Raw genomic sequence first — 27,401 nt, forward strand, 5'->3', positions numbered from 1 at the left:
GTTAGTTTATACTTCTGATGGTAATATATTCAAATTGCATACACACTGAAAGTAGTTACATTTTATTTAATTTATACTATGTTGAAGGTATATTCAAATAGTGTATACTTTAAAATTAATTGAGTAGAACAAAAATCAGAAAAAAATCTTGAGTATAGTTATATAATTAGTGGTTGTGACTAAATGAAGACAAAGTAAAGTTGATGAAATTAATATATAATGATATATTGTGTATATTTTTGTTTCACTACTCCAAATTTTGCCAACTCATCAGTGAAACACTCATATCTGCACAACAATAATTAAATTCATTTCCCTGATATTTTGCTTTTCAATCATCAAAACAATTACTGAAAATATTTTTAAACTATTATTATTACAAAACTATTGCAACACAAAAGGATAAAACACGTGTATAATAATTTGTTAGCTTGATTTATAATTGTTAAATACTTAAATTACTAAGAAGCACTACTTCATTAAGGAACAATCTATCTTATGCAAAACGAAAGAATAACTTGATAAATTTTAATTAGTATTTTATTTCTCTTAAGTGGCCTCCCTTTATTCTCTTTTCCTGGACCATGCAAACTTTAGCAGTAGTCAGGGCCTGAACCTGTTCTCAGAAGATAGGCGGCAAGTGATTGGTACATAGACAGCTACTTTTCAGGTGTCCCTATTTAGTTTACTAGGGCTGCCATAACAAAGTAGCACAGACTGCTGGCTTACACTACAGAAACTTATCATCTCACAATTCTGGAGGCTGGAAGTCTGAGATCAAGATGTCAGCGGATTGGTTCCCTCCGAGGGCTGTGAGGGAAGGATCTGTTCCAGGCCTCTCTTCTGAGCTTGTAGATGGCCATCTTTTCTCTGTCTTCATATCTTGTTCCCTCAGCATGTGTCTGTGTATAAATTTCCTCTTCTTACTGGATTAAGGTCAATCATATCCTTTAGGGCCCACCCTAATTACCTAATTTTAACTTAATTATCTTCTAAAGACCCTGTGTCTAAATACATTCTGAGGTCATGGGAATTTTTTAAAATCATATGCATTTTTAAAATTCAGCCCATAATACCCATACACAGACATGAACATGTTTGCACTTTGGTTTCTTTCTATTGGATTGAACTTTATTGTCCATAAATGCTTGGATATTTTTTGCAAGACAATTGACATATGTCACCTGGATTTTAGCCACAAAGGACAAAGGCTTTGTAAGTATGATCATTTTTCTGGATTTAATTTTGACTCATTACCTTAAAATCATTAACAAAATTTTATATGATAATAGCTCAGCTAATAGATATAATGCGGCATTCTCCCAAAAATCTAGTTTTGCTGTGTTTGACAGAGGAAGTAGTCCTCTTCAACTTTATTAAGATTTAGCAATGCTTCATTTTTTTGTCTTATGCAATTATTCTTCAAGGTAATAAACATGAGTCATTCTTTTATGATTGTTAATCTATTTTTATGTATCTGCATAATATGTACTTCATGGACTTTAATAAAATCTGAAGTGAGGTCCCCTTGAGGCCATTTCCAGGCTGGTTTTGCTGCAAACTGCAGTGAGTGGAAATTCAGTTAGCTCAGCATACAGTGTGTTTCCCTTTAAAATAGACGGGCTAATAGGAAGCATGTCTGTGCTGGCCTGGTATTATGGTTTGGCCTCAAATACTGGTTGTTAAAACAAACTACACACCATCCAAGACCTAACTGCCAATAATTCCATGGTGTAACATAACTTAGCTGAATATGCTTTTAGTTTGGAAAAGGTAAATAGGAAACAAGGTAGCAAGAATAAGCATGTCTGTAAGTATGCCATCTAACTCTACTTCTGGAAAGAATCCAGGAGATTACAGAAGGACTAAACTAAATCAGATAATTCTGTCAGTTTTCTGTTATGAAGAAATGTTCTATCTGAAATAATCAGTAAATACTTGAACTATTTATGGGTTCTACCTAGGATGTAAATATGAGACATTAAACTGACTGTCTGGTAGCATGGAAATTTTGTCTACACACAATGGAATTCCAAATATTTTTTTTTTCTGTAAGGGCATTTCCTATGGTCTTTCTCTTCCATACCTCTGCCAAATGTATAATTGCTCTTAAAATCATTGTTTCTTCCACATCACCACATTTTATTATTGCATATGTCTATCCTTCCTATTTATTGCAAATCTCTATAGGCCAGAAATGCTTTTTCTATTTTTTTAATTCACAATCATATTGTGTTACACAGTTTAAAAATAGAATAAGAATAGAATTAAATGAATTTTAAATTTTACAATCAGAGAATGAAAAGGGTCTTCAAAAGTCACTGCCGAATTTCACATTTTCGGGAAACTAGATGTCTACATTAGTGACAAACCCCATAGAAACCCACAAACACGTCAGAGAAGAGCTATGAGCCTTAACATAATTTTTTAATGCATAAGCCAGTTCCTAGTGCCATGCTTTGTATCAATGATTACATTCACTGCCAGCCACACTGTGACGATATGTACTTCTCTTACAGCTGGAAAGTGGAGAGCTGGTTGCTGGATGTCAGTTCTCTGTCATTTGGTGCCCACATCACACAGAAAACCCAGCGTCGGCATAGTCCTTTGCATCAGTGACAGATGTCAGTAATATAATGTTGATAAGCAGTTGCGTTTGGAAATTAATATATTTAAGTGTTCTTCTCACATGACTTACCTTCTTAACAATTACTGAATATTACTACATGCTGATTGAGACATATATTCAAATTCAGGGTAAAATTTTGTTTGTGTGTGTCAATTTTCTATTGACACTTGTGATTTCAGGAAATACTTTCATGCCTCCTTAACGCAAACACTACTCTTCATCTTATCTCCAAAGTCCCAGAAATGGTCTGGCACATAATAGGTGGTCTTATTTATTTACTTAGTTAATTATTTAAATTTGGCCATTCTTTGAAAAACAACGATGTTCTTGATGACACCTCATCAAAGCTAGTTTATTTTCTTACCGTGACGGCTTTATATTCCAATTTCCCAGTTTTGTAAGGGATTCTTCTTTATTTATTTACATCCAACTGAAATCCCTTTTGCTTTAATATAAGCCATGTTTTTCTCATACTCCGGAACAAAGAAAATATTAATTAAGCATCATTTATTTATGCATAATACTTTTTGCCCATCAATTCTTACTTCTAGAGTTCGACCTTCCCTCCATAACTCCGCTGTCTGCTTTTGCCAAAATAAAGCTTCATTTGCAATTGTGTTTGCAAGCCTGTGTTTGTGTGTATGTGTGTATATACTGTGTGGTAAGGGTGGCTGTGCTAAATGGAGATGGCAAATTGATTATTATCCTAACTCTTCTCAAGAAACTCATGAGTTATGCATGACCATTCTATGGCTAATGCGGGCATAGGACATTCTTAGGAACAGAGAAGCAGATGCTGGCAAATTTCAATGCCCTGTAGTAAACTACATTTGAAAAGCAGTAGCTAAAATATATATTTTTAAATACAGGTATAAAACAAAAATAGGGGCATAAGACAAAAATGAATTTATACAACCGTAAACCAAATAGATATGTGTAACTATTTTTTGTGGTTAATATAACCGGATGCTGGAAAAGAATACCAGGAATCACGGCGGGGATGAGGGAAACTGGAAATTTCTAACAATTGAGAGGACCTGGGTTTGTCTGATGCCAAGATATGCTTTCCCACTACACTTCCTCTTAATTATCATATTCTTAAATCTTTTAAAATATACCACCTTCCATTAGAAATGCTGTTTATTATCTACAAAGGATAAAATACATTTAAAATTCTCTGCTACTTACTAATTTTGGGAGCCTGGTTAGAATGTCCAAACCTCAGTTATCTCATGTTTTAAAGGAATGTATGATACCTTCTAGGACTGCTTTAAAGATTAATTGAGACAATGTCTATAAACACCTGGCAAATAATACAAGTTCAGTTAATATAGGTTGATATTTTCTTGGCACATTACTTTTGGCATTGTAAACCCTGCCCCTCCCCAAAATATTGGTGGAATGTATGCATGCATAACAATAAACTGGAGTAGACTTTTTAAAAGAATAAATACTTCAAAAACAAGCTTTTACATAGAAGCCATTTTGAAAGAGCTCCCAATAGTCAAATATACAACAATTTGAGCAATAAAATAAAAATGTGGTGTTAGATTATAACCCAAAATATAAAATAAATATAAATGAGTCTATCCTGATATAAATTAGTAAAATAAAAAAGGGACAAATGTCTTTTATGAAAGGATTCCGATTAATATATGTAGATACTCCCTATGCCAGTTTAATCATCTCTCCTGTCTTGAGTCTGGGCTGCATTTAGGACTTAGTGACCCTCTTACAAAGCATACAGTGGGGAAAGGAGAAAAACTTTACAGTGAAAAGACCTGAAAAACACTACATGAAACAAGCAATCAAGGTTAACGTCGCCAGTGGTGGTAGGTCACAGTACTTCATAAAACTCCATGACCCCAATCTGACCATGAGGAAAACATGAGACAAACCCAAATTGGGGGGCATTCTTCTAAATATCTGACCAGTATTCTTCAAAACTACCAAGATCATGAAAATAAAGAAAGTCTCAGACACTGTCACAGACTCAAGGTGACTGAGAAGATGTGAGGACTAAATGCAAGGTGAAATCCTAGGTTGGATCCCAGAACACAAAAAAGACATTAATGGAAAAACTGGTGAAATCCAAATAAAGTCAGTAACATATTTAGTAGTAATGTACCCATTTAGTAGTAATGCACCCAAAAAATTAAATAAATGAGGAATTATGCACAGTTCTATAAGGTGTTAATATTAGGAGAAACTGGGTAAAATGTATTAAAACTATGTACTACTTTTGCAACGTTTTCTAAATCTAAAATTATCCCAAAGCAAAAACTGTATCTTAGAAAAAAAAGACGAAAATCTTTATATGTAGCATCATGCATTCTTCATTAGCTAATTTCAAACATAAAGAAAATCCACCCAAGAAACTGAAATTCTGCCTCTTCTGCTCATCTGTAATATTATAATACAGTGTTTAGTGAAGCTGTGAGGCTTAATCAACTCGAAACGCAACATCACAAAGCTCTTTGAAATCCCAAGATGAAAGAAAATTATATAACTATGTAAATAAAGTCTTAGTTTGACCATTCAAAATGTTTCTCGGTACATACCTAAATAAAGAAATGAATCTGTGAGCTGTTTTCTCTAAACAAATACATTCTGTGTGTAATGATGAGTGCACAGTGCCAAAATACCTTATGGGAAGTTGCAAAATCCAATCAACTTAATTATTAAACATCTTGTGTCATGCAGTCTCACCCCCACAAAAAGTATTCTTGCTTACCACACCTGTATTTTTGCTTTTTGCTTTTTAAGGTATTAAAATTTAGACTGCATTCAGGAGCAGAATGGTACTTAACTTTCTATTTGAAAACTGTCAGGCAGCACTTTTAACGTATTGTGGGATGAGAGCCATCGTATGATTGGTATTCCATCAAAATTACCACTCTGCAGAAATGATTCAATTTAGTTGGAGTAGCTAAATTGCCTTCATGTGACTTCCATATTTTTCGACACATTTCCCATTGTCTAATACTCAGGGTCATTATTGGATAATATTAATATTAAACAGGGACTCTGTTCTCTGTGGTTCTAGAGACTCTCTCAGACATCTGACACCCTTAGCCCCAGCCTTTGACCTTCCACATCATAAAGTTTAAATTTTTGGTTTCAACTGACAAACTTATAATAGACTGTCATATTTTTGGTTAAACATGGCTGTAGCTACTAATACATCCACACTACATTATATTTAATTTGGTCAGTGCAAACTAATGGTCAATCTGGTGAACAAAAGTTTTAGTTCAACTGTTGACCGAGCTGTGCAGCTTTTATTGTTTGCTTCATTAGAAGGTTGATCCCACTAATCCAAAATGAACTTAATTAGGATGTCTTTTTTGCTTGTTCTCAAAACATGTATTTAAAATTCAGGTCATATAACAGGGAAAGCATGGGCTTTAAAGTCATGCAGATCTTCCTGACAACTTTATTAACTAGCTGTGTGACCTTGGCAAGCCACTTGACCGCTCCAATCCTCAATTTCTTTTTCTGTAAAATGATTATAAAAAATATTAACCTTACATAGCTATTGTGAGGATGAAATAGATTAAAATGTGCAAAAGTACTTAGCATGATGCCCGACTCAATAAGTCTCCTTTCAACACCAAAATGATGTTAGAGACTGTAGTTACATTCCAAGTAGTTCACAAAAACCAAGACAGCCACATTATGTAACAGAAATATGTCTATCTCAATGAAAAAAAATAAAAGAAATCATATTGTTGCCACATGTCTAATTAATGCAACATAGGAAATAAAAAATTAAATAAATGAGGAATTAAAGTTGTGTTCCTACATGCAACTTAAACATCTTGATTATTGGTGCTTGAAAGAAAGGTATATTTCATAATGAAAGTTAAAAGTACCTGAAGCTTTTCTAGTGGTTTGTTTATCTAATAAATATTATCATTTTCCAGGCTGGGCACTGGAAAAAGGGAAAAAAAATTATGCAGTGAGCAAATGAAGATGGGAACACTTCACTCTTGTTGCTTACAGTCTGGTGAGGGAGATATTTAAGAACAGATTTATACTTTCAGGCTGAGATAAGACCCCTGATGATGCAGTGAATAGAATGATGGAGATAATGATTTCCCTGGATGGTGGAAAAGGAGTAAGGACATGGTAGGGAATCCAGAACCAACTGACAAAGGCAGAGTGTTTATATGTGAGAGTGATCTATGGGATAAAACGGTAACTGACTTGTAATTGGTGAAAACAAGAGTGAGGATTTGTTGGTGCTTCCCCACGGGGAATGACTCAGGAAGGGAAAGAATGAAATGGTGAGGAGATAGTGTTTCTCCTACATTGTGGCTAAACCTGGGAGGGAGCTGAGTGCAACCAGTTGTTTGCATGTAGAGATGTGTGTTTGTGAGGCTGACATTGGCCACTAAGAAATGAATACAAAGGTAGTTGATCCCAGAACAGTATAGATGACCTGTTTTGGAAGAATACAAATATACATAAAGCATGCCTGGACAATAAGAGTATTAGCAATAGGGCTGTACCAGAACCATGAGCTTTAGAAAGGATAGTTACAGTCAGCAACCAAAAAAAAAAGGATGTTTTCTTTACGTGAAAAATGCTTCAAACCTGTGTGAGTAATTCTGGAATTTTCAATAAGCCCAGTTGTTATAAGGAATGACTCACTCTTGCCTAATAAGTGAAAGAATGAAGTTTTAGAAACAAAATCATCTGTTCCCCAGCCGGAATGGTTTATTTCACAACTGAAAGTTTAACATTAAACAAATATAACTCAAGTCACAATGCAATGATGATTGATGTTTTTCATCAACATCCAATTATCATTCCATCAAACACTGTTGTCTGGGCCAAGTAAAACATAGAGTATGCATCTAGAAAGGGTTATTCTCTACACCTTTTCAAAATCACTTGCAGGATATAACTACACTTACTGAATTTCTGACTTGTTAGAGCATGTCACAGGGAACCTCTCCAAGTGAATTTGGGTGTTGTGTTATCGCATGTGCTTTCCAAAGTATATTAGTTGCTTTTGCTATTTGAACTTAAAAAGGAAGCCCCTTTCATTTCTTTAACTTACTCCTTTAGAATAATCTGCATCTGTGTGTTCTTTGTCTTTTGTTAGCTGTGAAGGCAGCTACTTAGGTATCAGGCATGATGGCAGGCTGTGGTGTGAGGTCTTGTAGGAGGTGAGGGAAGCTGATGGGATTTCAGGAAAACAAAAACAAAATAAAAACATCCCTTTGACTGGGCTTCAAAGGAAGCCATCACATTCAGAAACAGCTCTTCAAGAAAACACAATCACTTCCCATTTTGTTCTGTGCTAAGCCAGTGGTTCAAAAGAGGAGTGATGGATGGCTTGGAGACTGCTGCAGTTAAAAAAAAAAAAAAAAGAAAAAAAGCCTCACATTCCCAAGGATGCCTTTTGTCCCAGATCACTCTGCAAGCAGCTCCCTCAAAGAGCCAGGAAGCTTTCTCACCAATTCTCAACCTCTCCTCTGGGGAGGCAGCAACAGCTGCTTCACCATCAGGAGTGACTTGCTGAGGAAGACAAAGAACGCACCTTTCCTGTCTGAAACTTCAGGGAGGGCTGAGCACTGAAATGTAATTAATTGCTCAAATTGGAACTTGGCCAGAACCCCAAGGCTAACAACGTACTGTTACAGGAGGGGGAAAAAAAGCTTTAATGAACTTAGGAAGAAGAGATCTAAAAATTATATCAAAACAGACAACACAACTTTTCCCGCCATGGCTTATTTCAGCAGGGAGTGACTTGGAAGGGAGGTGGGAGGGAAGAGTCTGGGTCTCCTGGAATTCTGGCTATCCAAAATCTGAATGAAATCATTGACTTTGCCTCACTTCTAAAAACTTGCTTCAACCTAGAATGATAATTAGGAAGCAGATCTGGTTTAATGTATTATTAATTTAATCTTAACCTTAGTTAAAATTCATAACTTCCTATTAAGGACATGGGTTCCTGTTGAACTGGCCTATTCCAAAGCTTATAAAGAATCTGTAAGATTGCGCAAGCAGCATGCAGAGGCCTGAACCTAGCCCATGACAGGTTCTTCTCCCATCTCATCAGAGGCCCTCTGAGCACCGTCCCTGAGAACACAGGGAGAGGAGCACGCAGCCATGCAAATTTAAATTTAATTCCATGCAGCCATGCAAATTTAAATTTAATTCCATTCAGCCAGCATTGGTGGGCCAGCTGGGTGCTAAGAGATGTTCAGTATCAAAAAGAGTATCACAGACAAGAGATGTTAATGAACCACTTTGGGCTTGGGGAACAAAGAGATAGGCAGCCTGTGATTTGAACCCAGAACATTAGAGGGAACCAGTACTGAGAGCACTGACTATAGACATCGGCTCAGAAAGCACAGCCAGATGCACCAGATACAGCACACAAAGTTCCGAGATGGTCCGTGTGCATGTGCAGGATGCCATATTTGCCAAGCGGAATAGTGGTTTCCCAGTGGCTGGGTATGGCCGACGACAAAGGACCCAGAGCAGGAGATGTTTGGCAAACAAGAGCCCTGGAGGTTATCATTCACTCTTTCAACAAATACATATATTGAGCATCTACTGTGTTATAGACATTGTGCTTAATGCTGGGGATATAAGTGATCAGCATGGTGGACACTGCTATCTAGGAACTTAGTTCACAGGGAATAGTAAGCCAGCGAAGGATCTGAATTTGTGGGCCAGATTCTAGTCTCCTCAGCAAGTAAACCAGAGGCCAGCCTTCATGTTGGAGTTCCCCATTCTAGATGGTGACAGGTTACAAATAAGGAACTAAAAAACAGGAAAATCAGTCTGCTAGATAACTAGTAGGCTTTCAAAGTAGGTTTCTCAGAGCTATCAAATGCCCCTGCATTGGCAAAGAACAGAGAGAAGAAAGAGGAGGTCTTCATTTGGACCAATATATCTATATACTTTCATCTGGCTTCCTTGTAAATAAACGTACTTTGTCCTGGTTGAAGAATACATTTCCTAATGGAGTGATTAAAATATCAAAGTAATACCATGCTCCAAGTTTGTCATTTAATAAATGAAGCTTATTTATTTATTTAATAAAACAAATAATACTTATGTATTTATTTTAAAATTAGTAAGTGGCAAATAAATAAATTTTATTTCCCTTTTAGTAATTTTAAAAATACATAAATTGTATATATTCTATAAATATTTATCAAGCATTTACAATGTACTAGGAACTGTGCCAGGTCCTCTAGATGCCAAGATTAAAATAACAAAAGTCCTGCCCTCAAAGAACTTGTAGTCAATTGGAGAAGACAGACAAGTAACTAGCTATTATAGCTATGCCTTAGCTGCCTTTTCTACCTCCATCCCTATCCTACTGGGATTCGAGTAGATCCAAGGTAGATTTAGGTGCTAGAGGTCAGAGTTCAGGCTAGACTAGGAAATCACAATGAAGGTGGATTGAAGCAGAAAGATCCACTTCAGAGTAAAATTGAGTTAAATGCATCAAGTGATTCAAAGGCTAAATTGAACACTAAGGTGAAGAAACAAGCCCAAAGTCTGCAATACTGGGTAGATCTAGAAGAAAGTGAGATGAAAATTGCAGAAGGAAACTGTGTGTGATAGAGACAGAGAAGAAGGTTGATCAAAAACTGAAAATATAGCTTATTGATCTCTAGCTTTATAGGGTTGGGAGGCTAGGCAAGTTTAGAAAAGTCAATACAGGGTAAAATAAAGACAAATGTATAAAGCTCTGGGAACATAAAGGAAGAGGACAGACCTCATTTGTGATGCAGCAGAGATGGTGAGAGTGGGCTTGCGGAGGTCTTCACAGATGAAGCAATGATGATTTGATTCTCTAAGCCTGAGCAGGAGTTAGCCAGACAGGGGAAGAAAAGGGCATTCCAGGCAGAGGCAACCCCCTATAAAATCACGGCAGCTTCGGAAACCTTGTCACAGTTGGCTTGATAGCTGGGCTTCTTAGGAGCAGCTGGAGATGAAGCTAAACTGAAGGCAGGAGTCAGATTGTTAATTTCATTTTAACTCTTTAATGAACTAGTTTAGGGAGAAAATTTTCATATTTATATAATTTGGATAGTTAACCTATAAATCACAAACTTTTAGATTCAGGGAGAGTATAGAAAGTATCCAATAAAAATGTTTTTATTCACTCCCTTAAAAATAAGTTTCTATTTAGTCCACCATAAGCCAACTAGAATCATTTGTGACTTGCTAACAGTTGAATTTCGCTTCCTTTCTTAGGAAAACATTAAATCTGCTTAGTTCAGTTAAAAAAGTGAACATAGCCATTTTCATGCCTCCTGATGAAATTATGGCCCCTTATATGATCCCAATACTTAATCACTGTTAAATATAAATTTAACTGCTGAGGGTTTAAGTTGCAAGGCTTGTATTTTTGGGTCTTCAACCTCTCGTATATTTATTTCCTCAGATTTTTCTGACTTTGAAATTGCATGAGATCGATTAAGTCATTAGCCACAAATTAAAGATTTGCCACAAGATTCTTCAGTCCTTTTTAGGCTAACATGTTGCTGCTGGCTGTTTATGGAGCTAATCTTAATCCAACATCAGGTTGCACTTGGTTACTGTTCCATCGTTTAATCAGTTGTTTGGGTGCTTGTGGTGGTGGTGGTGTGTAAAATACTGTTCTTAATTATAAAACTCCTATCCTTGGATCAGCTTGTCCCAGATAACATTTGTTTCATCTTTATGCACATTCTTTTAAACATTACCAAATGTGCCATCACAGAAAATCACTGATTAAACATTTGGAACAAGTAGCTGGAATCATTTGGTGCTAACAGCAGCCAAGGCAGAGATTTGTGTTATGCAAAGCAGGAAACTGTGAGCACTTTCATCAGGTCTATTTATTGTTCAGCTTAGTTTATACTCTTTATTCTGGATGAATTAATAATAATCCTTTAGAATCACAGAGCACCTTTATTATAAGAATACAAAGCATTCTCTCATACCCTCTCTCTACTCATTTTGCAACATCCCCATAATGCAGGAAGGGTCAGGTATTCAGACAGGAAACCAAAGCAGACGCTAAATGACTTTCCCCAGGACATATGGTTAGCCACAGACAGAACCATAACAAGAATGCGAGTCCCTTGACATCAAGGTCAATGTTGATGCCATCAGACTGGTGGTTCTCAAAGGATGATCTGTGAAGCCTCTCAGCTTATCCATAGTCTGGGGCTTGTGACGTTAAAGTCAGCCTAAAACACTTCCACTCATTGCTGCCATTAATTCCACACAATAAACATCTGGGATGTGACAATAGCTGTAATGTTGTTTGCTGATGTGAGGTCTCCCATCTTCAAAAAACATAAAAACAGTCCTTTCCTTGAACTTTCTTTGTGGGCTACTATTCATTTCATTCACTTCTTTCTTTTCTCCCTATCAAGAGCAGGACTCAGGCATGCAGGCTGCAATGCTAGCACATCTTCAAACTAATAACTTAAATATTTGTTCAACACTTATTTAGTATAGATTGGTAGACACTGATTTCCTATTAGTAAATGTATTCTAGAAAAATGGATACACAATAATTCACTTCAACTGGCTGACATAGGTTTAGTTCTTGTTCTTCAGTTTTATTTTTGCAATAATTTTCCAAATCAGATGACTTCTTAGGAAACATATTAAAGGATTTGAAATTTAGGCAATAAAATAAATCACTTGTTCCAGTAAACAGCACCACACCCATACATTATTCAGTTTCAGATTTAGCTGACTATGACCGCTGAGTTAAGATTACTGAACTTTCACATGTGTGCTGAAAAACACTACAACAAAAACCCAAAAACAAAACAAAAAACACAGAAAGAGAGATCAGCATCTAAGACAGGAAAGTTCTAAATATTCAGTGGAGGGCATAGTCCACTTTGCTGAGAGAAGGACCAGCTTTCATTTTGCTAGTTATGTGAAGAGCCCTGTGTAGAGCTTTAAAATCACTGGCACCATATTTCTGATTTTTTTTTTCAAGATCTATAAACCTGTAGTCCTAACCTTTCTCACAGCTCCAGGTCCACATTCCAATGGCCTGATTGAGAAATCCACGTAGAATACACTGCTCTATATCAAACCCAGCAGGTCCAAACTAACTTAACATTTCTCCTTTGAAGGAGCCACAAAAGTTCTATAAAGGAGACACAAAAGTATTTTTTTTTCATTTACACTTCCTTCTGAAGGGCCACTAACTTCAGCGTTTACCCACTCATTCATTAAATAGTCCATTCAAGGTTCCTGAACACTATTCTAGGCACTAGAAAACCAGAGAACCTCAAGAAATAACCTAGTGAGAAATGATAGCTATCATCCAAAAATTATAATTATTTCAACTGCTCCACCCTAGCTCTGTTACCTCTTCCCTAAACAACTGCACTTCTCTTGGACCTTAATCTATCTGTTTCTTTCCTGAGTCTTTCCTTTTACTCTACAACCAGACTGATTTTATTAAAATCCTCTCATAAACATTCAGTGACTTAGCAGAGCCAGTGAAATAACAGCCTTCATTATTCCTCTCTGAAATCCTGGCAGGGTGTTGTAGAAAATCAAGAACTCACCTGTGCTTGGTGACGAGAGCCAAGACTAAACCTCACTATCAATGTGAGCATGACATTATGGAGCTCTCATTTGTAAGATGAGAAGACCAGATTTCAAAAATTTACATTTCTAAAGTCCTTTCCAATTTTGAAACTTTATGCTTTTGTCAACATATATATCCTCCAACCAACAAGCTTCTTGCTTTTCCCTTGCTGCCCCTGTTCCTCTACTCCAGCATCATGCCTCTAAAATACCCTTCTTCACTCTTCCTTTTCTCTCCCGTTAAAAATCATACACATCCTTTATGGCTTTGTTCAAATGTCGCCTTTTAAGCTCCCAACTATAAGTGAGCTCTCCCCTCTCAAACCCTCATCTGACTTTGTACATGCCACTTTCTTAAATCAAGTATCTGTATTTAAAGTGGCTTTAAAATTTACACACTATAAATCAGATATAATTTAAGATGTAATTACATTAGGAAATGAAATCTAATTATAAGCCCCTATTTCTTTGAACAGTAATGGAAAAAAAGACCCATTCTAAGTAACATACTCTACTTCTGTTTCAAGCTTAGCCTTCTGCAGATTAACTTAGTCTATTTAAGTGCACATGCTTTCTTGGTTATCTCCCATCCCTTCACCGTCTCCTTTCTTCCCAAGTAGTTTCTAAGCAATGAGATTTCTAGAAATCATTATGGTGGCAGGTGTGAGAGGTCCCTGAGACATTTTCAGTCCTCAGCTCCTCACTGGTCTCACTGATCTGTGTTGCTGCACTTGACCTTTAGGCGAAGGTTTCTTTTCCCTCTGCATCTACTGGTGTTCCCCGAGCCTTAATACACTTGCCTACACCTGCTGCTGATGCCCACAGGGTCCACAGTGACTCCTGACCCAAGGATTTCCATTTGGCCTTTTACTTGCCCTGACATCAGGTCTCCTTGGTTCTTCTTTCTGCGAAGGGGAATTTCTACATCTACTCATGCCATACATACACCACACGGAACCAGAGTTGGGTAGGACTTCATCTTGAACATTCTTTAAACTGAACACATACACACACACCATCATTTCTACTTGACGAGAGTCACTCTATGCCATTGTTGGATAAGAGTAGGAGACAGTTATAGACCTTAAAATTGTACTAATTATTATTTCAGAGCATGGTTTCACTCAACCTGCTTTATCTGTACTTGGGAATATGCTTTATTGTCCTTATTAGAAGAAAACTGTGTTTAAATCCTGGTTTATTCTTCTGTTTATCCTACTCTACAATCTAGCTTTAGAGCTTTGCAAATTTTCTGCCATGTTTTTCTCTATCAGTTTATTAGATGTTGATTTTTCTTCTTTTTTTTAATAGCATAGGAAAGAAAAGCAGGTATACAGAATAGACAGGTCTTAGGAAATGGAGTAAAATTATTTCTGTGTTTTACAATTTGAAATTATAAATACTTATCACAGAGGATACATTTGAAAATTAGGAAAAATTTCACTGTGATTGAATGAATTACAGTGTTTATATGATATGGATGATTTAAAAGCCCATATAATCTTAAATCACATTTACAAAAAGTATCATATCCAGGCCTTAGGAAGTTGATCAATTATGATTTGTATGCAAGTTACAGAAAAATGTACTACATTGCTTTAAACAAAAAGGTGCTTATTGTTTCCTGCAACAAGTAGTGTGGTGATGGCAGTCCATAGAGGCTATGCCAGCTCAGTGACAGAATTCAGGGCCTAGGCTCCCTCTATTTTCTGGCATCAGCATACACATCCTCATAATTGCATGAGCGGAGCTACACTTTTGTATTAATCCGTTCTTATGCTGCTAATAAAGACATACCTGAGGCTGGGTATTTCATAAAAGAAAAGAGATTTAACGGACTCACAATCCAATCCAGCTGGGGAGGCCTCACAATCATGGTGCAAGATGAGGGAGGAGCAAAGGCATATCTTACATGGTGGCAGGCAAGAGAGAGAGCATGTGCAGGGGAACTCCCATTTATAAAACCATCAGATAACGTGAGACTTATTCACTATCACGAGAACAGCATAAAAAAACCCCACCCCCATTATTCAATTACCTCCCACTGGGTTCCTCCCATGGCATGTAGGGATTATGGGAGCTACAATTCAAGATGAATTTTGGGTGGGGACACAGCCAAACCACATCAACTTTTAAGCATTACGTCCTTACCCTAGACAAGAGAAAAATAAAGGATCCTTCTCCTAGTAAATTTTTGCCCTTTTATTCAGGAAGAAGTATTATTGGGACTTCTTCCTACATATTAGCTAAACATGCTACAAGTCCTCTGCACCCCCACTCCCATAGCTGGAAGAGAGGCAGGGACAGGAAGTGCTTTAATTTTTTTACCTCTGAAGACAAGGGATGAAAAGTGAAAAGAGGGTTGTGAGGCCACAGCTTGACTATTTTTGCACTAGTTAGAAGATTTCTGAAATAAGGTGCTCAATTTGAGTGTCATCTTTAAAAAGAAACAGATGATGAAACAGATGTTGCTAAAGAGAGAAATATTTAGCCTGAAGAAGAGGAAACTGTAGGAAACAGCAATAGGCATTATTGCTGTCTTAAAATGTTTGAAGGGCTAGATAGGAAGGAGGAGATTTGTTTTGTGTTCAAAAATGCAGCTCTAGAATCAATGTGTGGGACTTACTGGGGAACTATTCCTACTTTATCTTAGAGCTCATTTGTTTTCATGGAAAATAAACTGAATCAAATTATATTAAAACAAAAATAGTTAACAATGACAACACAGAGGAATGTTATAGAACATGATGTACAAGAGTTATTCCAGGACCTCAAAGCCATTAAGCAACATCTCTCATTCCTCCCCTCCCCTCCTCTCCTATCTTTTCCACCCTCCCTTCTCTCTCTCTCTCTCTCTCTCTCTCTCACACACACACACACACACACACACGCACACTTGTTCTCACATATCTGCTTCACTTTGCACATCTGCAGCATTAGTCTCTCTCCACACACAACTACTCTCCTGCTAGACTCATCCTTTTGCTCATGGTCCACCTCAAGAATTCCAAAAAGATGAATTTCCACAGTTTAACAACCCAGTTTCTGGTCCCAATTCCAAATTTCTGAGAGGAAAATATCTCACTGGACCAACAAAAGCCCTATGTCCACCCCTGGTTCTATCAGATGTGATCAGGAAAAATAAAGATACATGGCACTATCCTTATTTACTGTGGATGAGGCAAATTCTCTAAGAAGTCTTGTAGATGGAAGAGAAATCATGGCCACATCAAGTAAATATTTCCATTATCTGCCCTCTTCAATTCATCTTACTCTATACTGTCAAATTCATCTCTCTGGAAGACAGTTCAGTTTATATCACGCATCCACCTATTCACAAATTTTCAATGACTAAACTTTGTCCATAAAATACTGCCTGACATTCAAGGTCCTCACAATATGATTCCAATGCACTTTTCTCATTTTATTCTTTACTATTCTCTTCCCTTGTTGTAGCCAATAGAGCTAGCTATTGTACCCTTTCCTCTATAGTTTGAGTGACCACCTGCCAGTTTACCCAGAACAGTCCCAGTGTTTTCATCGCTTTGTTGTAATTATTAAATCTGCCCCCATTTACTCTGCAATAGGTCCTGGTTTTGATGATAAATGAAAGTTCCTTCTATCTAGAGGCCCATCCCCTTATCAACACTAAATTCCCAAGGCTTAACAATTATTCAACGTGCAGGAAAAATGCCAACTTATTTTTACATAAAGCATTATCTGACATAGTAAGGCCAAAATAACACCACCTTCCTCTTTAACTCCTATTTCATTTGCTTCTCCTGTTTATGATCCATGAAACATCATATACTTTGTTATAATTGGAACTTCTTACCGTCCTTGTTTTCACTTGGAAGACCCAAGTTAATAATTATATAATGATCTTGTTTTGGTTAGAAGATAAAACCAAGGGATGTGTTCAGATAACCTAGATGCTTATCATTCTATAGACATACACCTTGAAAGCTCTAAGTAAACAAACATGTATGGATGAATAAAATCACCTGAAACTCAAAATTTAAGTTGCCTCAGTGGCTGTTTTAGGAAACTGAAATAAATTTCTTTCAGTTCCTGTTAGTTTAAAGAGTGGTTGACATATCAGCTAGCACAACAGAGGCAGCTGGGCTGGGGATGGTGGTAACTCTCAATTCAGTTCTTACTCTCAGCCACCTCAGACTTTCTTACCTTTGTTTGCAACCACCTTCCTGGTGCTGGAGCAACGCCATTGCATAGTCACAGAGTAGGGACCCTTAAGACAGACCAGCCTGGAGCCAAACCCCAGCTTTGTCACCTATAACTCTATGACCAGGGCAGTTGTTCATTCTCTGTAAACCTGTTTCCTCACCCATGAAATAAAGTGTGATAGTGCAAATCCCATAGAGTGGTTTTGAAGACTAAAGGAGATAATGTGTATAATCAGCTTGCATAATATGTGTCCATATTGTATTTTTATCATCATCTGGTTCAAATTCTATGAAATATGTATTCTCAGGAGTACATGGAATTACTACCAGCGTTTAATAAAGCTACTAACAAAAAGCACTGCCAACAGTTGGAAGGAATAATATATCTCACTAGCATAAGTGCCACTGTTTTAAAAAATAAAAAGATTAGAATCAATAAAATAGAAAATAACATAATAGTATTTTGAATATGTTTAACTTATATTATTGTTATTGTTACTATTAGTATATCAAGAGAGGCCACAGTATAACTGCTAACAGGTGACTGGACATTTGCGTTTGGATGTTAAAAGTGATCTTCATATTTGAAAAGGTTGGTCGTTCTTGCCTTTACCAGAAGGGCTTTCCAACAGTAACACGGACCCTCTCAAAAGAGAACTTTCATTCACTTTTCCACAATGTTTATGACTGACTATTCTCCATGAAATATGTACTTGGCTTCGCTGGCTGCAGCAGGGCTGGAGCACTGAGGCTGGACTGGCACCTGTGCCAGAATGTTCTGGAATTGAACAGGTGGGTGGTGACTGTTTGCCCAGTCAAGGAAGTGACAAGGAACTGAAAGTGCAGTCAGGCACAAGAGCCTCTGGGAAGTGCCAAATCAAATTCCCAGACACCTGTGCAAATATGCTGTCAATTAAAAGTTGCTGGGCAGGAAGAGAAGGTTCAAGTGTAAACTCAAAGAGATGCAGCTTGGGGGACCTAGGGGAGATAAAGTTGAAAGTAAAGGCTATGATGAGTGGCATGGGATTATCTCTGCCTTAATGAGCGAGCAATTGCCTCAACTGTTTAGTGGAGGTCAGAGCATATAAAATCTAAACTGGCACGTGAACAGTGTGTATATTGTGGTCCAATCATGCCATTTTTAATGTAGACTTCTGATATCTTCTACTTGAGCGTCAGCACTTTATGTACAAAAGTAAATTGACTTAAATTTATATTCTACATAATGTCTAGAAGAATGTCTTGCACATATTAGGTGCTCAAGAGATATCTGCTAATCATTAGCACTGTTCAGCATCAGAACAGGCAGCCTTCTTTGATGGTAAACATTACATCCCTGGAGGTATTTAAGCAATGTCTCATTAACAAGTGTGTACTGCAAATTAGAAAAGGTTTAATAAAACATCTGTTATTGAAGCCATAGAAAAATTGAACTTGAAGACATCCAAAATTGATTTCAATCCAAGAATCAAAGATTCCATATTCTGAGAGTTAACATTCATAGCTTCTATGACAATGAAAATTTTTATTTAGTGATTTAATCTGCTGTGTTATTGAAAAAATAGATTTCAAGCAATACTCTGCTTGATGAAAAGCATTTTCTTAATTTCCTATGGATTTAAAAAATTGTATAATTGCAAATGTTCATTAGCATATAATTAAATAACCCCGTTTCCCTGGTTACTAATATGTGCCAGGGTGTCATAATTATACGAGTAATTATGAAAGGAGAATATATGATTTGGCAAACTTCTGAAAATTATTATAGATTCAGAGAAGCTCTACTTTGGGGAAAAGACATTAAAATAGGGCAGGATAAAAAGAATATAGAATAAAAGAATAAAGAATATAAAATAGGGCAGGATAAAAAGATAATAGAATGAGAATATTACATAATAATGCACCATACATGAAAAGTCTGTTCTAATTTCTAGGGAAATAATAGAGGAATGCAATAAAATCTGTCCACCATCCATGGAGGTCCAAGTGTTTGAAGATGTTTTATGTACTTTGCCTTTTTATTGTACCTCTGATTTTGGTTAGTTTATGGCTCTGCCTCAAGTTTACTTTTATGGAGATTAATGCAATTTATACATTATATTTTATTTTATGATATACTTAACAATAAGTGCATAGTAATTAAGGCTGTGTGAGATTAAGGAAAAATGCCCAGGAACTAAATACCTTTTAAAACAATATGTTCTTTGAGTTTAATAGCATTTGAACTATTTAATAGCTTAAATTAAATTAAAGTTAATAGAGTTTAATTAAAGTTATAGTCAAAGGAGAAATATTCTCTCATTAAAAAGAAAGTGTTGTTCTGGGGTCATGAACGTTTTTCTTGATTCTCAATGAAGAAATCACTTCTTGCTATGAGGAGTCTCCCAGCATTACAGTCTTGTCAAAGGACCATGAATTAACTACATTGTGTGAGAGTTAAGAGTATTCCATTTCCATAGGTAACATTTGAAATTCAAAGAAAACCCCAATGTTAGTTTACAGAAATTCTTAACATGTCAGGCCAATTAAAATTCTATTACTTTCTACATATAAATATGGAAATCAAAATTTTTACACCAGCAAAAAATGATCGACATAAAGTGAAAATGGAGAGTAGCTCCTTTGGCCAATGTTGCGCTTGGGGTCACCCAGAGATGCTGTTTCTAAATTGAACAAATAAGGACTTGCTTAGGACTTGTTTGTTTCTCATTCAGATTGTGCAATTATCGACTTATTTTTTGCACTGAATGGAAGCCTAAAAAGTAGGGTCAGGAGAAGAATTGATGAGATGACAGGAGACCCATAGAGCTGCTGAGAGCCATCAGGCTGACCCTGGCTGATGTGTGCCTTTCTGGCCTCGGATGAGACTCACTCTTAAAACTATCCCACTCACTGTCAGGCTGTCTTTCTTCTTAACTTAGATTGGTTTGTTTTTCTGGATGTATAGATTAGCATGTGGCATATGAGCCAAATACTCTCTCCTGTTTTCCTTAATTAATTAAATTCTAATTCTCTTAAAAAAATCAAATTCCAAACTTCTAAAGCAACAATGTAAAGTTAATTTTTAATGCAATTTTATTCAATGTGTATCTTTTTCCTTATAGACACAATACAGAATTTTTAAAAATAAAAATAAACCCCAAATAAGGCACCCACCCACACATAGCAAGGTAAGGGGGGAAGAAAAGGAAATTATATAGCTACAAAATAGAGGAATAAAGACTATCCAACTACAAACTGAACTTTTTTCCCCTTTTGGCTTAAATGAAATGAAGCTGGAGTGATGCTAATCTACATTGTTATTTTCGTGGAAATAATAAAGAATGACATAAAGTCTAATCCCATATGCACTGGAGGCCAAACTACCTAACTCTGCCTTGATTTTGGTTTGTTTATAAATGTATCTCAAATTTTCTTTTGTAATAATTAATGCAGCAATTGTTGCATAGCACTTGCTACAATGCAGCTGTTGAATAATGATTGAAAAAATTAATTAATTAGTGAAAGAATATAAATTTCAGATGTCTTCAGTCATTTACTTAATTGCAATCCTAATGAAAAGCCCATTTTGAGCTATCTTGTGAATATGATAATAGAATAATTCTATCATTTCTTAAAAGAAAAAAGGAGGGACTTTTTTCAATCATTAACTTAAATCCTTATCATTATTCTTAAATTTTAAAACAGATCTTTAAAAGAATATTTTCAATTATAGAACTTTAAAAGAAAATATATAATTGCGAATGTGATTTGATGGTGACTGGTTTCTTCGTATTAATCTTTGGTTTGCCTATCTTTTTTTAATAAAACAAATGGGGATTAAGGTATCTTATTATCCAAGTCACAATCAGCAGGTTGGCAGAGTATAAAAACCACGAAGAATATAATTCTGGTTATGCTTCTGATTAGCTGTGTGAATTTGGGCAAGCCATCTAGCTCCCTTGAACCTTAGTTTCCTTACCTGTAAGAAAGAATCTCACTCAAAGGTTGTTGTGAAGATCAAATGAGATATGAGTGCATTATAAAACACTATGTCAATGTAAGGTATTTCTGCCATAATTACATAATCTCATTTTGCAAGTTAGACCAGTCAGGGATTAGAAAATATATAGGGAGAGTGGTGTAATGCAAAGAATATTAGATCTGGACTCAATAAACATATTCGAGTCCCAACAACTCTATTTTGTGACCTAGAGCAGAGCCCTTCACCACTCTGAACCTCAGTTTCCTCATTTACAGAATGGGGATAATACCGTTGAGATCTAAAATATATATAAAAGCACTTGGCAAATTTACAAGTGCTACATATGTATCAACCATAATTCTCAGTAGCTATCGCGTTTACAGTAAACGTGTGAAAAACCACCTAAATCCACCTATAGTTGTTCAAAAGTCAGACGGAGATATTACGTCTCAGCACTGATGCACATCACCAGACACTTGGACTTTTAAAAACCATTGTACGTGAGACGAGGTAAAGGTGGAGAAAGGAGTACTGTGGGGACTTAATTATCAACTTAATGGCAAAATCATTGAAAAAAATATAAGATTTCAGGGCCAGGTGCGGTGGTTCACACCTGTGATCCCAGCACCCTAGGAGGCCAAGGCGGGAGGATCACATGAGGTCAGGAGATTGAGACCGTCCTGGCTAACACAGTGAAACCACGTCTCTACTAAAAATAGAAAAAAAAATGGTCGGGTGTGGTGGCGGGTGCTTGTAGTCCCAGCTACTCCGGAGGCTGAGGCAGGAGAATGGCGTGAACCCGGGAGGGAGAAGTCGCAGTGAGCCGAGATCGTGCCACTGCACTCGAGCCTGGGCGACAGAGCGAGACTCCATCTCAAACAAACAAACAAAAAGACAAGATTTCGGGAGTCTGTTTTGTTGAATGGGGTTTTAGTAACTTGGTAAACACAAACACATGCCAGATTTAAAATGTGGCCTCACAAGAAAAACAGTCAAAGTTGTGATGTGGAAAGGTGTTAAGCTTATGGAAGGTGAAGCAGAAGAAACCTCTGACTAGATTGGCAATGAAATAAAGAAATGCAATTGACAAAATTAAGGAGAGGCAGGAGCCAGAGTCTTCTCTGTGAGGAAACTTAAACAGTTGGGCTTTCTCCATCTCCAGTGGAGATGCAGGCAGGGCTGCAGGGTCCCGGGAGCTTCTATGTCCAACCATAAAGAATCAGGAACCTGCAGTGAAGGCAAAGTGTAGCCATCTAACAGCTACTTGGTTTTGTTCTAAAACTCCAGGCGTTCTTCTACTCAACTGGAAAGCTCCCAACATGTTTTTCCAACCACCAGGTCCAATCTCTTCGTGAAGAGCCATGACCAAGAGAACAGGATTGCTTGGCTGGAAGGGATCTTAGAAATCTAAGAGTGGTTGAGGGTTTGCTCTTTGGTGTTGATCTTCCTGGTTTCCAGGTCCAATTTTGCAACTGGGTGTGAGTCCTTGAGCAAGTTATTTGGCTTCTCTGAACCTCAATTTCCACAGCTGTAAAAGAGGAATTATAATGTATACATTGGATTTTGTGAGGATTAAGTGAGAGGATTAAATGCTTGTAACCTGGTACATTTTAAATAAACAATAAAGTAATTGGCTATTATTTTATTTAATTCCTTCATTTTATGGATACAGAGAAGATAATAACAATAAATATAAGTAATGCCTGGTGTAGCACTTCACCTTATGAAAATATTTTCCCATGCATTTCCTTATCTAATTCTTTTGCTGCCCTACAGAATGGGTTACTATTAGCATTATTTTGCAGAGCAGGAAACTAAAGTTTAGGCAGATACCATAACCCGTTGAAAATCATGTGAGATAATGGCTATTTCAGGACTCAAATGCAGGTCTTTTGAGTCTCAGAGCAGTGTGCTTTCATCTGAATCAGGCTAACCCTAGGCAGAAGTATTAACAGTCGCTAACATTCGCTCTGGGTTAAGCACTGGCTGGGCATTTAAATGTGTTATTCCATTTAAACCTCACAACAACTTTATGGTAAAGACAGTATTTGAGTTTCCATTTCAAAAAAGTTAAAATAACAAGCACAAGGGTCACTGAGTTATTAAGCAGTGGAGCCAAGTGTGCACCTAATCAGTTTCGTGTTTTATCATTGAACTAAACTGTCTACAGATAGAAGCTATGCAAGAGGACAGTGTCTTAAAAGAGTGTGATCTTCCAGTAAGTCATAGCCTGTCTTTATCCGGCACCAGGAGAGGTGTGGGAGAACACGGAATAATAATATGCAAATATCATTACATATAAGCATTGTGCCAGGCACTTTACATGTATTACCTTCATAGCAACCTCAGAAGGTATATGTTACCCCCCCATTGAAGACATGAAGGAATTATTCCTTGCTTAAAATTACACAGCTAATGGCAGAGCTAAGATTTGAAGCTCTTGACCTTTCTGCAACTGTGACACTGCAGCTTTTAGAGCACAGAGGAACTTAGACATCATTGCTGCCAGTTCTCACCCTCACCTATGAGCAAACTGAGATGGTAAGATCCCATGTTTGTCCTCATAGGTAGAAACTGCAATAGAGGTCAACTTGTCCAACTTCCAGCCCAGTGATCTTTCTGCCTCCTCATACAATACAAACATGACCCCTGCCTCAGGGAGCTTATACTCCAGTTGCAGAAACACGAATCATCAGAAAGCAGCATAAGTGAACATGTATTGGAGACTTCACCCTATGCAGAAGAGGCATGTTTTCTAGAATTTAAAGAGAAGCAGAGTCAGTGAGGACAGGAGAGGCAAGTGGGCAGAGGCTTTCTACTTTAATGCACATAAGAATCACTTGGAAGAATCCACTTAAATGCAGATTCCCAAGCTGGAACCCAAAATTTGAAGTCAGCAATGTACATTTTTTAACAAACAGCTCTGACTCTGAAGTATGCGCCAAAATTCACTACTTTGGGAAACAGGAAATTTGTGAGTAGGTTCAAAAGAGCAGTAACGATCAAAACGGGGTATAGACAATAGGAACAGATTAAGGAGGATTTTGTAAACTAGGCAAAACCGTTTCAATTTGTATGATAAATTGGGACATTTTGGAAAAGGGGTGAAGATTAGTAAGAGCTGTGTGAAGAATGGTTTAAACCAGAGAGAACAAGGAATGAGGAGGAAAAGATAGAAAGGCCTGGGTGAGAAAGGGTGTGTTTTAGAGGCGTTTCAAATGAAGCCAATAGGAGCGGCAACTGGTCAGATGGAGGGGATAAAGGAGATGGATGTAGGAGCACCTGATGGAGGAGGAGTAGCTGGGCCTGGCTGTAGATGCACACGGCTCTATCGAGCTAAAAGTTAATAAATACTATTCTAGTTGTACACCATGACAAAGTTAAAAATTCTTCATGAAACATATAGTCATAAAAGGCATAAAGTGTTCCTTTCAGCACTTCCTACGTGAAAAAGGAAGCCAAACCTCACATTCCTCACAGTGTCCTGAAAAGAACCCTTTTAAAAGACACAAATTAAAAAATGTTGTGCTGATACTTGATCTCACCCAAACCAAGAGGCCCTGGGTTTGGCTCAGAAAAGGGTGATTATTTAACTCTTCTTCGGCAGTTTTCTTCATACTCTTCATTTCTGCCCAAAGAAACAGAAGTGAAAAACTAATGCTGGATATTCAGAAAACTATTTTCCAAAAATTTTAAAATGCTCAAACAGCATTTTAAAAAATCTTTTTTGCAGGTAGAGGAAAGATGAGGTACTAAAATTGGATATCAAGGACTCTTAGTCTCCAATGAGTAATCTTGTTGAAAAAAAATAAAAAATCAATAAGATGACCGTACAACTCAAACAATTTCTGCTAAACCAGATAAATCTCCAATAACTGTGAGAACTTTCAGATTTTTTTTTTTTTAACTAAAGGGCCCAGGTCTTTGAAGTTTTTTTTTTTTTTTCCATTAACACTTGAAAAACAGTAGCAGGACTCCAAAGTCTAAATACTGTTTAAGATAATTTCAAAAATGAAAACCTGAGACTTAAAGGCAAACCAACTAAGTGATCATATGTATATGTTTTCTTAACTAATCATACACTGTAGCTGAGCACTCCAGAGACACCGAAAGTTTGGAGTTTAAAAACAAACATTTTAATTGGATTACAAAGTCCAGTTCACTAGCTAGAACATTAGCAAAAGTCAGTAGATCTGCTTTGTTAATCTACAAACTTTTAAAAATTAACTTTATACGCGATCATTTTATACATTATACATGATCATTAATATAATCCAAGTTTTTCAACTTGAGAACTTCAAGTGTTTATAACTTAAAAAGAAAATATAATTTAGCTGCTCTTATTTAGGAAATTTATTTGAGGAATATAACTGAGAACTCTTCTATGAAATGAACTGGTCAATTAGGGTTCACATTAATAGAATTTTCAGTATATTTATTCCAAAATTAATTTATTCATTTAAAATATTTAAATATTTTATTTAAATTGTAGTCATTCTTATTTAACAGTTCGATTTAATTTTTGAGTAAATTGAGCATCTACTATATAATAGCTACTGCTAGGGATTGAAGAAAAGATGGTTGAAATGTGTGGGAAGGTGGGATTACAAAAATGAATAGCTCAGAGTCTAGTGAGAGAGAACTGTGCAAATGGCTAGAATTTAATGTGAGAAATACTGTAATGTATTAACACCCAATGTTGTAGATACACAGAAATATAAAGGGGAAGATTTCATTTGAAGCTGATCTTAAACAATAAGTAGGAACTAGCTGGGTAAAGGAGAGTAGGGTTCAGGGTAAGGCATTCTTGGCAGGTAACAAGACATGGAAATGCTAAGAGATATGAAATGACATGCCGTTTTGAGAAAACTACAAGTACATCAATGTGGAAAATCAAAGGGAATCTTAGAATGACAGGATCTCAGAGAGGATCTTAGGAATAGGAAAACACAAACTAGCCAGATTGGGAAGGGGGTTACATGACAAAATCCTATAAGAAGGTGGAAGCTCTTGGCAGTTTTTACTAGGGGAATGCCATAAAACAATTGGATCCTAGAAAAAGAACTCCTGTCTGAGTGAAAAAAATAGATTAGAGTGAAAGCATCATTCAGTTTAGTTACAAAGCTAGCGCAGGCATAGATGTAGGCAGGGATGCTGACAAGTGTACAGAGTAGATTAGATATCCAGGAGGTCCACTGAGTAGCACCAGGGAGTGGGAGGAGCTGAGTGAGAATAGGAGCAAAATTTCCAGCTTGGTTGCTGAGTGAAAGACTGTTGTGCACCAAATAAGCTGGGGGATAGAGCCTGCCATATATATTATTTTATATCTAAGAATAACTTAAATGCTAACTAAGACATCAAGAGCATATGCTCCTCCCCTGGCCCCCCACTTATTTATTCAGGACTCTGGAAAGTGGATGTGGTGTCAATTTACTGTCTGCCTCATGGCAGAGTATGTCCCACAGCCACTGATGTCACTCAGTGGAGCACAAGGTGGGCAACAAAATGGACTGGAGATTCATAAATTTCTAGGCTATCCATGGTACTTTCCCATCTTTGGTGGATAATTATCCCCAGGAAGAATCCACATTAGGCTTTATTATTGAGGAAGACCCTGGAAGTCAAGGGTTGAGAAGGCAGAGAACTCATGGCCAGGGAAGATGTGATAGAGCATCCGCATAGAAATCCAGTTCTGTGAGAAATTTAATCCCTGAGAAGTTAAATGTTTTCCTGTTATCATCCTCCTAAGATCCTCTCTAAAATCCTGTCATTCTAAGATTCCCTTTGATATTACCACGTTGATGTACATGTCGTTTCCTCAAAGTAAGTCAGCAGCATTCCTTTCATATCTATTAGCATTTCCATATAGTTATTTGGAAATGGTTATTGAAGGGATCTCTTCATACTGCCTACCTATGTCATTTTCCTACGCCATTACCCAGAGAGAATATGCAATTTGGTCTGTATATAAAATCAAGTACATAAATAACTAATATCGCAGTTCAAGAAATGGTTTGAAGAGAGGTTCAGAATACAAGTG

The 27,401-nt window shown here is 36.8% G+C and overlaps 1 long non-coding RNA gene across 3 annotated transcripts in view; it reads right to left on the bottom strand.

The window, feature by feature from the left end:
• LOC129526051 (uncharacterized) overlaps positions 1 to 27,401 on the bottom strand; it is a 153,652-nt gene that overhangs the window by 18,733 nt on the left and 107,518 nt on the right. The window contains exons 1-2 of one of the 3 annotated variants that reach the window (XR_010129317.1): positions 15,057 to 15,137; positions 10,380 to 10,606 (exon numbers count right to left, since the gene is read on the bottom strand). The exons of 1 other annotated variant lie outside the window; for it this stretch is intronic. This is a non-coding gene — a long non-coding RNA (uncharacterized lncRNA). Of the gene's footprint in view, positions 1 to 10,379; positions 10,607 to 15,056; positions 15,138 to 27,401 lie in introns of those variants that run through there. One more of the 3 variants, XR_010129315.1, reaches the window with a different exon arrangement.

This window comes from Gorilla gorilla, chromosome 10 (genome assembly GCF_029281585.2).
Source record: "Gorilla gorilla gorilla isolate KB3781 chromosome 10, NHGRI_mGorGor1-v2.1_pri, whole genome shotgun sequence".
NCBI classification, from domain to species: Eukaryota; Metazoa; Chordata; class Mammalia; order Primates; family Hominidae; genus Gorilla; species Gorilla gorilla.